The sequence below is a fragment of the Tachyglossus aculeatus genome, chromosome X1 (genome assembly GCF_015852505.1).
Source record: "Tachyglossus aculeatus isolate mTacAcu1 chromosome X1, mTacAcu1.pri, whole genome shotgun sequence".
NCBI classification, from domain to species: domain Eukaryota; kingdom Metazoa; phylum Chordata; class Mammalia; order Monotremata; family Tachyglossidae; genus Tachyglossus; species Tachyglossus aculeatus.
In genome coordinates this window covers 34,444,172-34,457,932 of record NC_052101.1, presented here as the reverse complement: position 1 = coordinate 34,457,932, position 13,761 = coordinate 34,444,172, and positions in this window count along the sequence as shown.

The window sequence follows — 13,761 nt, the reverse complement described above, 5'->3', positions numbered from 1 at the left end:
GGTTTCATCCAGTCATGCCAGAAACTCCTAGGAACAGCCTGTAATGCCCAGTTCTATCGATCAATTGTATTGATTGAGCATGCACTGTACTAACTGCTTGGGAGAGTACAGTGCAACAGAGGTGGTAATAATAATAATGTTGGTATTTGTTAAGCACTTACTATGTACCAAGCACTGTTCTAAGCACTGGGGGAATGCAAGGCAATTAAGGTTGTCCCATGTGGGGCTCACAGTCTTAATACCCATTTTACAGATGAGGGAACTGAGGCACTGAGAAGTTAAGTGACTTGTCCAAAGTCACACAGCTGACAAGTGGTGGAGCTGGGATTTGAACGTCCCTGTTCACAGTGAGCTTATACTCTATCTGGCCTGAAACCACAATTGCCTCTACCATTGTCCAGCCTAAGTAGAGGTAGCAGGGGCAACCCTGGCACTAGCAGTGAGAATGGGGGGAAGGGAAAGCAGCAGTGCTGGAGAAGAGGAATAGTGGTGGTATATGAGGGAGACTTCCCTCTTCTTTATCCTCTCTTCCAGGCCCTAGCTCCTTTCTCCCCTTCTCTTCCTCTCTCCTGTTTCCCTTTCTTGTTTTCATAGCTGTAATTTATTTATATCCGTGTCTCTCTCCCTCCACCCCTGTATACTGTAAGCTCATTGTGGGCAGGCAATGAATCTGTTATGTTGTTAGAACATACTCTCCCAAGCACATACAGTGCTCTGAACACAGTAAATGCTCAATAAATACAATTGATTCATGCGCGCATGCTCTCTCTTGTGTTCCTCATCTTTGTCCTCCCTTGCTCCCTTTTTCAGCCCTGCTCTGCCCTAGCTTGCCTTGAACTCCCAGGGATCTCATCATTTGATCCCAGCTTGTAATTAGGGTACATGCACAAATCCTTGGTAATCAGTTAATGGTATTTATTGAGCAATTGTTTTGTGCAGAACACTATAATAATTGTAGTATTTAAGCACTTATTACGTGGCAGGTGCTATACTAAGCACTAAGGTGGATACCAGCAAATCCTCCATGGGGCTCACAGTCTCAATCCCCATTTTACAGATGACGGAACTGAAGCACAGAGAAGTGAAGGGATTTGCCCAAGGTCCCACAGCAGACAAGTGGCGGGGTCAGAATTATTCATTAAATTGTATTGAGCGCTTACTGTGTGCAGAGCACTGTACTAAGCACTTGGAAAATACAGTTCAGCAACAGAGAGACAATCCCTGCCCACAGCAGGCTCACATTCTAGAAGGGGGGAGACAGACATCAAAACCAGTAAAGAGGCATCAATAGCATCAATATAAATAAATAGAATTATAGATATACACACATCAAAACAAACAGGCATTAATTTTTAAAAAACAGAATTACAGATATGTACATATATACCCAAGTGCTGGGGGGGAGGGCAGGTAGAGCAAAGGGAGCGAGTCAGGGCAATGGGGAGGGGGAGCTGAGGAAAAGGAGGGCTTCGGGAATCTTAGTCTGGAATTAGAACCTATGACCTTCGGCTTCCCAAACCCATGCTCTATCCACTACATCACTGTAGCAAGCACTTGGGAGAATACAATGCAACAGAGTTGGTAGACACATTTTCTGCCCACAGCAGTCTAAAGGGTACTCAAAGATGATGCCTAGATGGGGTATTTGTGGCCAAAAAGGCCAGTGTAGGACCCGCTAGCCCTGACCACTGTGTAGGGTAGGCAAGACTGTGCCAGGGGGACTGCTAGCCTAATAAACCTCCTCCTTCCTGTCTAATAATAATGGTATTTAAGTGTTTACTCTGTGCCAGGCACTGTACTAAGCACTGGGGTGGATACTAACAAATTGGGTTGGACGCAGTCCCTGTCCCACATGGAGCTCTCAGTCTTAATCCCTATTTTATGGATGAGGTAACTGAGGCATAGAGAAGTGAAATGACTTTCCCCAGGTCATACAGCAGATAAATGGCAGAGCAGAGATTGGAACCCAGGTCTTCTGACTTCCAGGCTTGTGTTCTATTCACTAGGTCATGCTGCTTCTCTGCCAGCTGGATGATACTTCTTTTTTTTTTTTTATGGTACTGCTAATCACATATTGTGTACTAGACACTGTTCTGAGTGCTAGGGTAGATATAATGTAATCAGGTTGGACACAGTATGTCCCACGTGGGGCTCACAGTCTTAATCCTCACTTTACAGATGAGGTAACAGAGGCACTGAGAAGTTACGTGACGTGACCAAGGTCATACAGAAAACCAGTGTAGGATTAGAACCCAGGTCCTTCTTACTCCCAGGCCCATGCTCTATCCAAACAGTGTGGCTCAGTGGAAATAGCCCGGGCTTTGGAGTCAGGGGTCATGGGTTCAAATCCCGGCTCTGCCAACTGTCAGCTGTGTGACTTTGGGCAAGTCACTTAACTTCTCTGTGCCTTGGTTACCTCATCTGTAAAATGGGGATTAAAACTGGGAGCCCCCCGTGGAACAACCTGATCACCTTGTAACCTCCCCAGCGCTTTGCACATAGTAAGCGCTTAACCAATACCATCATTATTATTATTATTAGGCCATGCTGCTTCTCACGCGCTTTCAGTACGTTCTACCCAATAAGTGCTCAATAAATGCCATTAATTGATTTATATGCCAGTCTGCTCAGCAAGCAACCAACCAAGCCTTTGGTGCTCACCTTCTCCCCTCCTCCCAGAAAAGCTCCATGTGGATATCAGCACGGTGGCCAGGCACATCTGACCCTCTGGAAGCCAAGGAGGGCAGTTCTCTGCCCTCTGTGCTTGCCCTCTCCTGCTGCCACTTTGACCCCACTTCTTGAGCAAGGAAAGCAAATCTCTTCCCTAGCCAGGCAGCCTCCTCAGACCTCGGGAATCCTGTTGGGCTCCAGTTGGGAGCTGGCCAGATGGATTACAGAGGCATCTCTTCCCCCCTGCCTCAGGGACAGGGCTGTGTCAGCTAAGGGAGCTGGCAAAGCTTTGGTCACTTCCAGGCCAGAAATCATCATCATCATCAGTCGTATTTATTGAGCGCTTACTATGTGCAGAGCACTGTACTAAACGCTTGGGAAGTACAAATTGGCAACATATAGAGACAGTCCCTACCCAACAGTGGGCTCACAGTCTAAAAGGGGGAGACAGAGAACAAAACCAAACATACTAACAAAATAAAATAAATAGAATAGATATGTACAAATAAATAGATATGTACAAATAAATCTTGAGGGCCCCCGACATTGGTAGTTTGCAATGGAGGGACCAGAACCAGAGAGCTAGAGGAAGATTGAGGGAAGTTTGGACCCTAGCCAGCTCCAACTTCAAACCTTGTACCCAGCTCCTCCTCTTACTCCTCCATCCCTCCTCTGCCACTTCACAGCTTAGCCCACTGGTACATTCACAACCTTCATGGATATACACATACGCACACACACACACACGCACTCATGCACTCTCCCATCTGGTTTTCATCCTTCTGCTAAATCCTAATTGCCGACGATTCTTTTGAAGCCTTTCTCAATTATAAAAATGAAACCAAGCTCTGTAGAGGGAGGGAGCGAGCCTGCAGTGACAGACAGGGCAACAAAATGATTTTATGAACTCACGGGCTGTAAATTTCACCAAACAAATCACAACCTTTTCTGCTTTGGTTTGCCTTTCTTCTTTGTTGTTGTTACTCACATTCCTGGCTGCTAGGAAGTTTTTTTCCACCCGCCCCTTTCCCTTTTTCTCCACTAATCAGTAAAATTCAAACCGTGATGCATTAACCTAACGATGTGCCCAGCTTGTGGGGTGGGGGAGGAGGCACTGGACAATTTTTCAACAATACAAGGCGCTATTTAGTGCCTGGGCTGTGGGTTATGGGCCGCTTAACCCCAAGTGCCTCTGGTCACTGAAGTCCTAACGACCCCAAAAGGAGCCACCCCCACCCTTTTAGCTATAGAGAAGACTCCACCCTCAGGCCTTGGGACAGCTACTAATAATCATAATCATGGTATAAAGTTCCCACTTTGTGCCAAGCACTGGGGAAAATACAAGACAAGCAGGTTGGGCCCAGTCCCTGTCCCACACTGGGCTTACAGTCTAAGGCTAAGGGAGAATGGGTATTGAATCCTCATCTTACAGTTGAGGAAACTAAGGTGCAGAGAAGTTATGTGATATGTCACTTTAACTTCTCTGTGCCTCAGTTACCTCATCTGTAAAATGGGGATTGACTGTGAGCCCCCCATGGGACAACCTGATCACCTTGTCACCTCCCCAGCGCTAGAACAGTGCTTTATACATAATAAGTGCTTAATAAATGCCATTATTATTATTATTATTATTATTATTATAATACAAGCTAATTAGGTTGGACACAGTCCATCAATCAATCGTATTTATTGAGCGCTTACTATGTGCAGAGCACTGTACTAAGCGCTTGGGAAGTACAAATTGGCAACACATAGAGACAGTCCCTACCCAACAGTGGGCTCACAGTCTAAAAGGGGGAGAACACATGTGTCCATGTCCCACATGGCTCACAGTCTTAATTCCCTTTTTACAAATGAGGTAACTGAGGCACAGAGGGAAGTGACTTGCCCAAGGTCACATAGCAGCCAAGTGGTGAAGCCAGGATTAGAACCCAGGTCCTCAGACTCTGCTCTTTCCAGTAGGCCATGCTGCTGTTTTGGTAATAATCCATCAGGAAAACTTCCAAAGGTAGAAAAGGGCTCTGCATAGCAGTCTAAGCTCTAGGTAGATCCTACTGAGCCACAGCAGGAGAAAAGTGTAGACACGCTCCTTCCTGGCAAACTTCTTGCCTCCTGTTGGCCTAAAACCAAGTGGACAAAAGCTTGACCCCAGAGTTTTGCTTAACCAGAGCGATTCTTTGAGATGCAATCTTGAAGAACAAGATAGAATTGGCTTCAACTGGTGGGCCTCAGTGCTTGGAAGAGGGCACCTTTCTCGAGGAATCCACACAATTTATCTCATTTATCCTGAAGGGAAGAGACACTAATATCCCCATTTTATAAAGGGGGAAAGTTGAGCCACAGAGAGGGTAAGGAACTTTTCTGTAGTTACACATCAAGTTAGTGTCAGAGCTAAGACGGGGGCCATGTTTGAAGCTGCCCCCAGAAACAAAAGGAAACCCAGGGGCTCGAATCAATCAATCAACTATATTTATTGAGCACTTATGGTGTGCAGAGCACTGTACTAAGCACTTGGGAGAGTACAGTGTAACGGAGTTGGTAGACATGCTCCCTACCCACAAGGAGCTTACTGTCTTAGATGGGGGGCAGATATTAAACTATGAATATGTCCATGAGTCCTATGGGGCTAAGGGTGGATTGACTAAAGGGTACAAAATCAAGTGCAAGGGTGATGCAGAAGGGAGAGGGAGAAGAGGTAATGAGGACTTAATCGGGGAAGATGTCTTAGAGCAGATATGCTTTTAGTAAGGCTCTGAAGGTGGGGAGAGTGATCGTCTGTTGGATGTGAAGGGGATCCAAGACCTCGTGGGTCCTTCACTCATCAGAAGTAGCAGTGGCAACAGCAATTATTGATTTCATAGAATCACCTACAATTACTACAGTCACTCCTTGTGGGCAGAGATCGTGTGTTTATACAGCATCACCACCAGTCCTGCCTCACAAGCCCATGACCTCCGTATTATCCTCGACCCATTCAGCCCACATATTCAATGTCACCAAATCCAGTTTGTTCACACTACACAAGATTGCTAAAATCTGCTCTTTCCTCTCCATCCAAACTGCTACCACGCTGATCCACCGTGATGATCATCATCACTGGCATTTATTAAGTGCTTACTATGTGCAAAGCACTGTTCTAAGCACTGGGGAGGTTACAAGGTGATCAGGTTGTCCCACGTGGGGCTCACAATCTTAATTCCCATTTTACAGATGAGGTAACTGAGGCACAGAGAAGTGAAGTGACTTGCCCAAAGTCACACAGCTGACAATTGGCGGAGTCGGAATTTGAACCCATGACCTCTGACTCCAAAGCCCGTGCTCTTTCCACTGAGCCATGCTGCTTCTCTACTAAGCAGTTGGGAGAGTACAATACAACAGAGTTGGCAGACATGTTCCCTGACTGACATGCAGTCCTAACCCTCAGGAGCATGTCTGCAATTGTTATGTTATGAGGACTTAACCTATGCTGCCTTGAGTACTGCAGCAGCCTCCTCACTGACCTCCCTGCCTCCTTTCTCTCCCCACTCCTTACTTCACTCTGTTGCCTGGATCATTTTTCTAAAAAACTGCTCGGTCCACGGTTTCCCCACTCTTCAAGAACCTCCAGTGGTTGCCCATCCACTTCTGCAATAAGCAGAAATGCCTTACCATTGGCTTTAGAGCACTCCATCATCTTGCCCCCTCCCATCTAACCTCGCTGTTTCCCTTTTGCAACCCACCATGCACACTTTGCTACTCTAATGCCAACCTACTCACTGTACCTCAATTTCATCTGACCCCTTGACCATGTCCAGCCTCCGGCCTGGAACTCCCTCCCCCTTCATAGCCAAAAGACCATCACTCTCTCCACCTTCAAAGCCTTATTAAAATCAAATCCCCTGCAGGAGGCCTTTCCCGACTAAGCCTTTATTTCCTCTACTCCTCCCTTCTGAGTCACCCATGCTCTTGAATTTGTACCCTTTATTCACCCCACCATTAATAGCCCCACCACCTTACATTCATATCTGTATTATTTTGTCTGTCCCCCTCTAGGTTTAAAGCTCCTTGTGATCAGGGAACATGTCTGCCAACTCTATAGTGTGCTCTCCCAAGCGCTTAATATAGTGTTCTGCACACAGCAAGCACTCCATAAGTACCATTGACTGAGTGACCTACTGACTACAGATCACTGTACTAGAATTACAGTAAAAGTCAAATGGAAGATTAAAGGACAAGATTCCTGCCTTCAAGTTTACAATCTAATGAGAGATACATGTGGACCACCAGATTAGAGGATCCTCCACTAGACTGTTAGCTCCTTGAGGGCAGGGATCACATTTACCAACTCTATGGTACTCTCCTAGACATTTAGTACAGTGCTCTGTATGAGATAAGTGCTTAATAAATACCACTGATTGATTAACCCACCTTGCAAACACACAATAGGGGAAAGGATGAGAATGGATGCAAATGATTTAAAAAAAAATAGGCAGATCCATGCACTTGATCTCCAAAGATGTCTGTGACCAAGAAGGTGGGGATCATTCATTCAATCATAATAATAATGATGGTATTTGTTAAGCGCTTACTATGTGCCAAGCACTGTTCTAAGTACAGGGCTAGATACAAGGTAATCAGATTGACCTAGTTGGGGCTCACAGTCTTCATCCCCATTTTACTGATGAGGTAACTGAGGCACAGAGAAGTGAACTGACCTGCCCAAAGTCACACAGCTGACAAGCGGGGAAGCGGGGATTAGAACCCACGACCTCTGACTCTTAAGTCCATGCTTTTTTCCACTAAGCCCTGCTGCTTCTCTAATCATATTTATTGAGCACTTATGGTGTGGAGAACACTGTACTAACCTCTTGAGAAAGTACAATATAATGATATAAATTTAAGAGAAGCATCGTGGCTCAATGGAAAGAGCATGGGCTTGGGAGTCAGAGGTCATGGGTTCTAATCCTGGCTCCGCCACATGTCTGCTGTGTGACTCTGGGCAAGTTACTTCACTTCTCTGGGCCTCAGTTCCCTCATGTGGAAAATGGGGATTAAGACTGTGAGCCCCACGTGGGACAACCTGATCACCTTGTAACCTCCCCTGCACTTAAAACAGTGCTTTGCACATAGTAAGTGCTTAACTGAGAGCTCACCTCCTCCAGGAGGCCTTCCCAGACTGAGCCCCTTCCTTCCTCTCCCCCCTCTCCATCCCCCTCATCTTACCTCCTTCCCTTCCCCACAGCACCTGTATATATGTATATATGTTTGTACATATTTATTACTCCATTTTACTTGTACATATCTATTCTATTTATTTTATTTTGTTAGTATGTTTGGTTTTGTTCTCTGTCTCCCCCTTTTAGACTGTGAGCCCACTGTTGGGTAGGGACTGTCTCTATATGTTGCCGACTTGTACTTCCCAAGCGCTTAGTACAGTGCTCTGCACACAGTAAGCGCTCAATACGATTGATTATTATTATTATATAGCAGACACATTCTCTGCCCACAGCAAACTTCCAGTCTAGAGGGGAATATCTCCTGGAGGAGGTGGATTTTTAGGAGGGAGGAAGAGAGGGACTTGATGTGGCAGGTTTGGGAGGGGAGAGGGGTACAATGGAGGGGGATGAGGTGCGCTATGGGTCGGCCTCGGACATGGCGAGCTCTTCAGGCTGAGCTTCATCCAGCGTGAGAGAACCTGGCAGAGAGATGGTTTAAGAGCCAGCTGCAGGATCCCATTCTGCCAGGGAGGGCCCACACCCTTAGGAGGCAGGCAGACAGGCCTTTAACTAACCAGAATCCATTGGCTCTATAAACCCTTTTTTCCAAGCATTTTGGTTTGTTCTTTGTCCAATTAACCCTTGGTGTCTCCCCGGGTAGGACAGGGATTAGTCTCTCCGCATTCCAGATGGAGACACGGGGCCCCGGGAGCCTGCGTCTTGCCCAGTATCGCTGGTGAGTCAGAGCCCAGGTCTCCTGACTCTCATTTGGCGTGGGACAGGACTAGAAAGCTGGATGTGAACAGCCAGAATAGTGAGAGGCGGGTTTCATCTTTTGATTTTTTTTTTTTCCCCCCTCTACCTTTTAAAATTTTCTTTGCAACATCAGGATGAAAAGCTTAGAGCTCAGAATTTCCCACCTACTTCACAGCTGGTTAAGAACCATTTGGCATCACCAGAGGGAAGTGGAATTTATAGAGAAGTAGCGTGGCTTAGTGGAAAGAGCATGGGCTTGGAAGTCAGAGGGTGTGGGTTCTAATCCTGCCTTTGCCACGTCTGCTGTGTGACCTTGGGCAAGTCACTTAACTTCTCTGTGCCCCAGTTAGCTCATCTCTAAAATGGGGATTAAAAGTGTGAGCCCCATGTGGGACAACATGATTATCCTGTATCTATCCCAGCTCTTAGAACAGTGCTTGGCACAAGGTAAGTGCTTAGCAAATACCATTATTATTATCATCATTATAGCAGATTTTCTCTATTGAATCACCATCATTACCATTCACTGTCATTGAAATGAAAGCTCAGAATCCAGAATAAAACTTTCCTCTATCCCCGGCCCCGTCTGTATTATCCCATCGAAGGGACATTAGACTATGGGAATCCAGTCTCATGGGACATCTACCTGGTATTAAGTATTTCAGAGACCAGAGATGGTTCTATTGAACTCCATTCCAATAGCATTTAGCTAACTCCTTTTCAACTTTCAGTTTCCCACAAGATCATGACCAGTGCATTCTGCCCAAGCCAAAATGCAGTGAATTCCTGAGGTCAATTCATTTAACTTCTCTATGCCTCAGTTATCTCATCTGTAAAATGGGGATTAAGACTGTGAGCCCCATGCGGGACATGGTCTGTGTCCAACCTGGCTCTCTTGTATGTATCTATCCAGCACTTACGACGGTGCCTGGCACATAGTAAGTGTTTAATAAATACCAGATAATAATAACTGTGGTATTTGTTAAGTGCTATGTGCTAGGCACTATACTAAGCACTGGGGTGGATACGAGTAAATCAGGTTAAACACAGTCCCTGTTCCACATAGGGTTCATAGTCTTAATCCCCATTTTACAAAGAGGTAACTGAGGCACAAAATATTGAAGTGACTTTCCCAAGGTCACAAAGCCCATAAGTGGCCGATCAGGATTAGAACCCAGGTCCTTCCGACTCCCAGGTCTGTGCTGTATCCACTAGGTCATGCTGCTTCCCTAATGGTCTGATTAGTACAATTCCCTAGTTGTAATTTATTTTAAAATCTGTTTCCACTTTTCTCTCTTGTAAGATCTTTGTGGGCAGGGATTGTGTCTACCACCTCTACTGTACTGTACTCTCCCAACTGCTTAAAGTGTTCAAAAATATTATTGATTGATTGTCAGGCATCCAGTGCTGAAGGTATTGTACTCCTGTAAACTTACAACTCTGAGGGAATAAACTGGATCTTGTTTACCTCCGTAGCTTTCCAGAGTGTTTAGTGTAGTGCATGAGCCAGAAATAGATACTGAATATCTGAGGCAAATTCTACTCTCACAGGTGTCTCAGGAAACCTGGTGGGAAAGAAGATTAGGTGACCCCAAAGTTTCTCTTCAATTCTGAACTCCAAGTGAGGAGCAAGGTTAATTGAAAGGAGAAAATCGATTAGCGAACAACAGATATGCCCCCTTCCACCACCACTCTGTCAGCAGCAGGTAGTGTACACACAAGATGGTGGATTAAGGGCTTTCACTGCATTATTTAATCACTTGAATCCAGGTTCAAGAGGAGGTTCAATCTTCTGCCTGAGAAGCCACTAGTCAAGAAAGGGGGGTGATCCCTATGAAGGGAGAAATATGATTTTTATAGATCTGATCCCACTCTCCTACCCAAGCCTATAGGATGAAAAGGGCGGAGGATGGGCTGGTGGCCATGGGGCCTCATTTGCTGATTATCAGAATAAGTCATTCCCCTCCGTTGTAATATCCATTCCTCATACTACAAGACTCCCCCACTAGCAGGGCTGCAGGTCTACCTTGCTGGTCTCCTCTGGTGGTGATGGGATAACAAGCCCCAACATTCCTCCCACCATGGCTATCCACTAGGGCTGTTAGTGACAGGTAAGTTAGTGACAGGTTTCAGATGGGCTATGAGGCAATTCAAAGAACTACTGACCACTCAATAATCCATCCATCCATCCATGGTATTTACTTACTGAGAATCAACGTGGCCTCGTGGAAAAGGCACAAGCCCGGAAGCCAGAGGACCTAGGTTCTAATCCTGGCTCCACATTTTTCTGCTGTGTGACCCTGGGCAAGTCATTTAACTTTCTTGTGCCTCAGTTACCTCATCTGTAAAATGAGGATTAAGACTTGTGAGGCCCTTGCGGGACATGGACTGTATCCAACCTGATTCTCGTGTATCTATCTCAGCACTTAGTACAGTGCCTGGCATATAGTAAGCATTTAATGAATACCACTAAAAAAATTACTTAATGTGAACAGAGGACTGTACTAAGAGGGTAAGTGTTTGAGAAGTAACATGACCTAGTGGAAGGAACACAGGCCTATGGGTCAGGAGACCTGAGGTCTATTCCTGGGCCTGCCACTTGCTGGTTGTGTGACCTTGAGCAAGTCACAAGCTTGGCCATAGTAAGTGCTCAATAATACCATCCACTGACATAACTCTCTGTGCCTCTGTTTTCTCATCTGTAAATGGTTATTAAATATCTGTCCTTCCTACCCCTTGGACTGTGAACACCATGTCGGATGGGGACCTGATTAGTTTGTATCTACCCCAGCGCTTAGTAGTGTCTGGTACATAGTAGCTGCTTAACAAATACCAGAAAGAAACCCTCAGAACCCTCACAGTATTAATAATAATAGTTATGGGCATTGTGAGGGTTTTTATGGTATTGATAATAATAGTAATCCAGGCTATCCCCATCTGTCCCCTTCCCCTAACGGACCCGGCCCCTTGGTGCTTCAGTTTTAGTTCAGCCAGTCAGTCAGTCAATTGTATTAATTGAGCGCTTACTGTGTGCAGAGCACTGTACTAAGCGCTTGGGAGGAGACAATATAACAATATAACAGACATATTCCCTGGCCACAATGAGCTTACATTCTAGAGGGGGGAGAAAGACATTAATATAAATAAATAAAATAGAGATATGTAGATGCTGTGGTGCTGGCGGGGGGGCGGCGGTTGGGGGATGAATTAAAGGAGCAAGTCAGGGTGATGCAGAAAGGAGTGGGAGGGTGACCACGGCCACCATCTCTGGGCCCTTGTGAAAAAGCAAGCAGATATGCTGGTCCATTGGTCCCAACCACTGGTCCCCAGGCCCCGCTGGCCCCAATCACTGCTCCTCAGGCCCCGATCGCTGGTCCCTAAGCCCTGACCGCTGGTCCTCAGGCTCTGACTGCTGGTCCTCAGGTTCTGACCACTGGTTCTCAGGCCCTGGTCGCTGGTCCCCAGGCCCCAACTGTTGGTCCCCAGACCCTGCTGGTCCCCAAGTCCTGCCTGCTGGTCCTTAGGCCACTACTGCTGGTCCCCAAGCCCTGACCACTGGTCCTCAGGCTCTGACTGCTGGTCCTCATGCCCCGATTGCTGGTCCTCAGGCTCCGACTGTTGGTCCTCAGACCCTGCTGGTCCACAGGTCCTGCCTGCTAGTCCCCAAGCCCTGACTGCTGGTCCTCAGACCCTGCTTATCCCCAGGTCCTGCCTGCTAGTCCTTAGGCCCCTACTGCTGGTCCCCAAGCCCTGACCACTGGTCCTCAGGCTCTGACTGCTGATCCTCAGGCCCCGACTGTTGGTCCTCAGACCCTGCTGGTCTGCAGGTCCTGCCTGCTAGTCCCCAAGCCCTGACTGCTGGTCCTCAGGCTCTGACTGCTGGTCCCCAGACCCTGCTTATCCCCAGGTCCTGCCTGCTAGTCCTTAGGCCCCTACAGCTGGTCCCCAAGCCCTGACCACTGGTCCTCAGGCTCTGACTGCTGATCCTCAGGCCCCGATTGCTGGTCCTCAGACCCTGCTGGTCTGCAGGTCCTGCCTGCTAGTCAGAGCCCTGACCGCTGGTCCTCAGGCTCTGACTGCTGGTCCCCTGACCCTGCTCATCCCCAGGCCCTGATTTCTGGTCCTCGGGCCCCGATTGCTGGTCCTCAGGCCCTGACTGTTGGTCCTCAGACCCTGCTGGTCCGCAGGTCCTGCCTGCTAGTCCCCAAGCCCTGACCGCTGGTCCTCAGGCTCTGACTGCTGGTCCCCAGACCCTGCTCATCCCCAGGTCCTGCCTGCTGGTCCTCAGGCTCTGACTGCTGGTCCCCAGACCCTGCTCATCCCCAGGTCCTGCCTGCTGGTCCTTAGGCCCCTATTGCTGGTCCCCAAGCCCTGATCACTGGTCCTCAGGCTCTGACTACTGGTCCCCAGGCGCTGACCGCTGGTCCCCAGGGCCCAACTGTTGGTCCCCAGCCCCTGCTGGCCCTCAGGCCCTGACTGCTGTCCGGGCCGGGCCTGAGCCACTCGCTTGCTATTGGTAACAGCTTTAGCCAATTAACATTCCTGCAAGTTTTAGGGGCGAGCACTAGGCCCGCCCCTTCACCATCACCTAGTAAATGTCAAAAGCGGCGATCGGAGCAAGCCATTACTGTCTGCATAATCCCCCCAAAAAAACAATGCTGCGACCCCCCGGCCCCCGCTCACATAAACCCCGCCGCCCGGGGAAGGCCTGCTCCCCAAACGGAGAGGGAAAACACACACACACACACACACACACACACACACACACACACACGGAAAAAAAATAAATGAATGCGGGGATTGTTTACACTAATCAGCGTCAAGTGCGCTGGGGAGAGATTTACGGCCCCTGAACCGTAACCCGAAACCCTAAGTCCCTTCAAGAGCTCCTCTAATAGAGGTGGGTTGTGTTTTTCCCCCCTTTGTCGATTTCTTCCCTTCTCTCTTTGGGAACGTGGACGCTTGCATTTGCTCCGCGTGAACTCGTTTCCGATTTGGGGTTGAGCGGGTTGGGCTTTAAGGCCTGGGCGGGGGCAGAACCGTGGCATCCAACCCTCGGACCTCTTCCTTATAATAATAATAATAATAATAATAATAATGACATTTAAGCGCTTACTATGTGCAAAGCACTGTTCTAAGC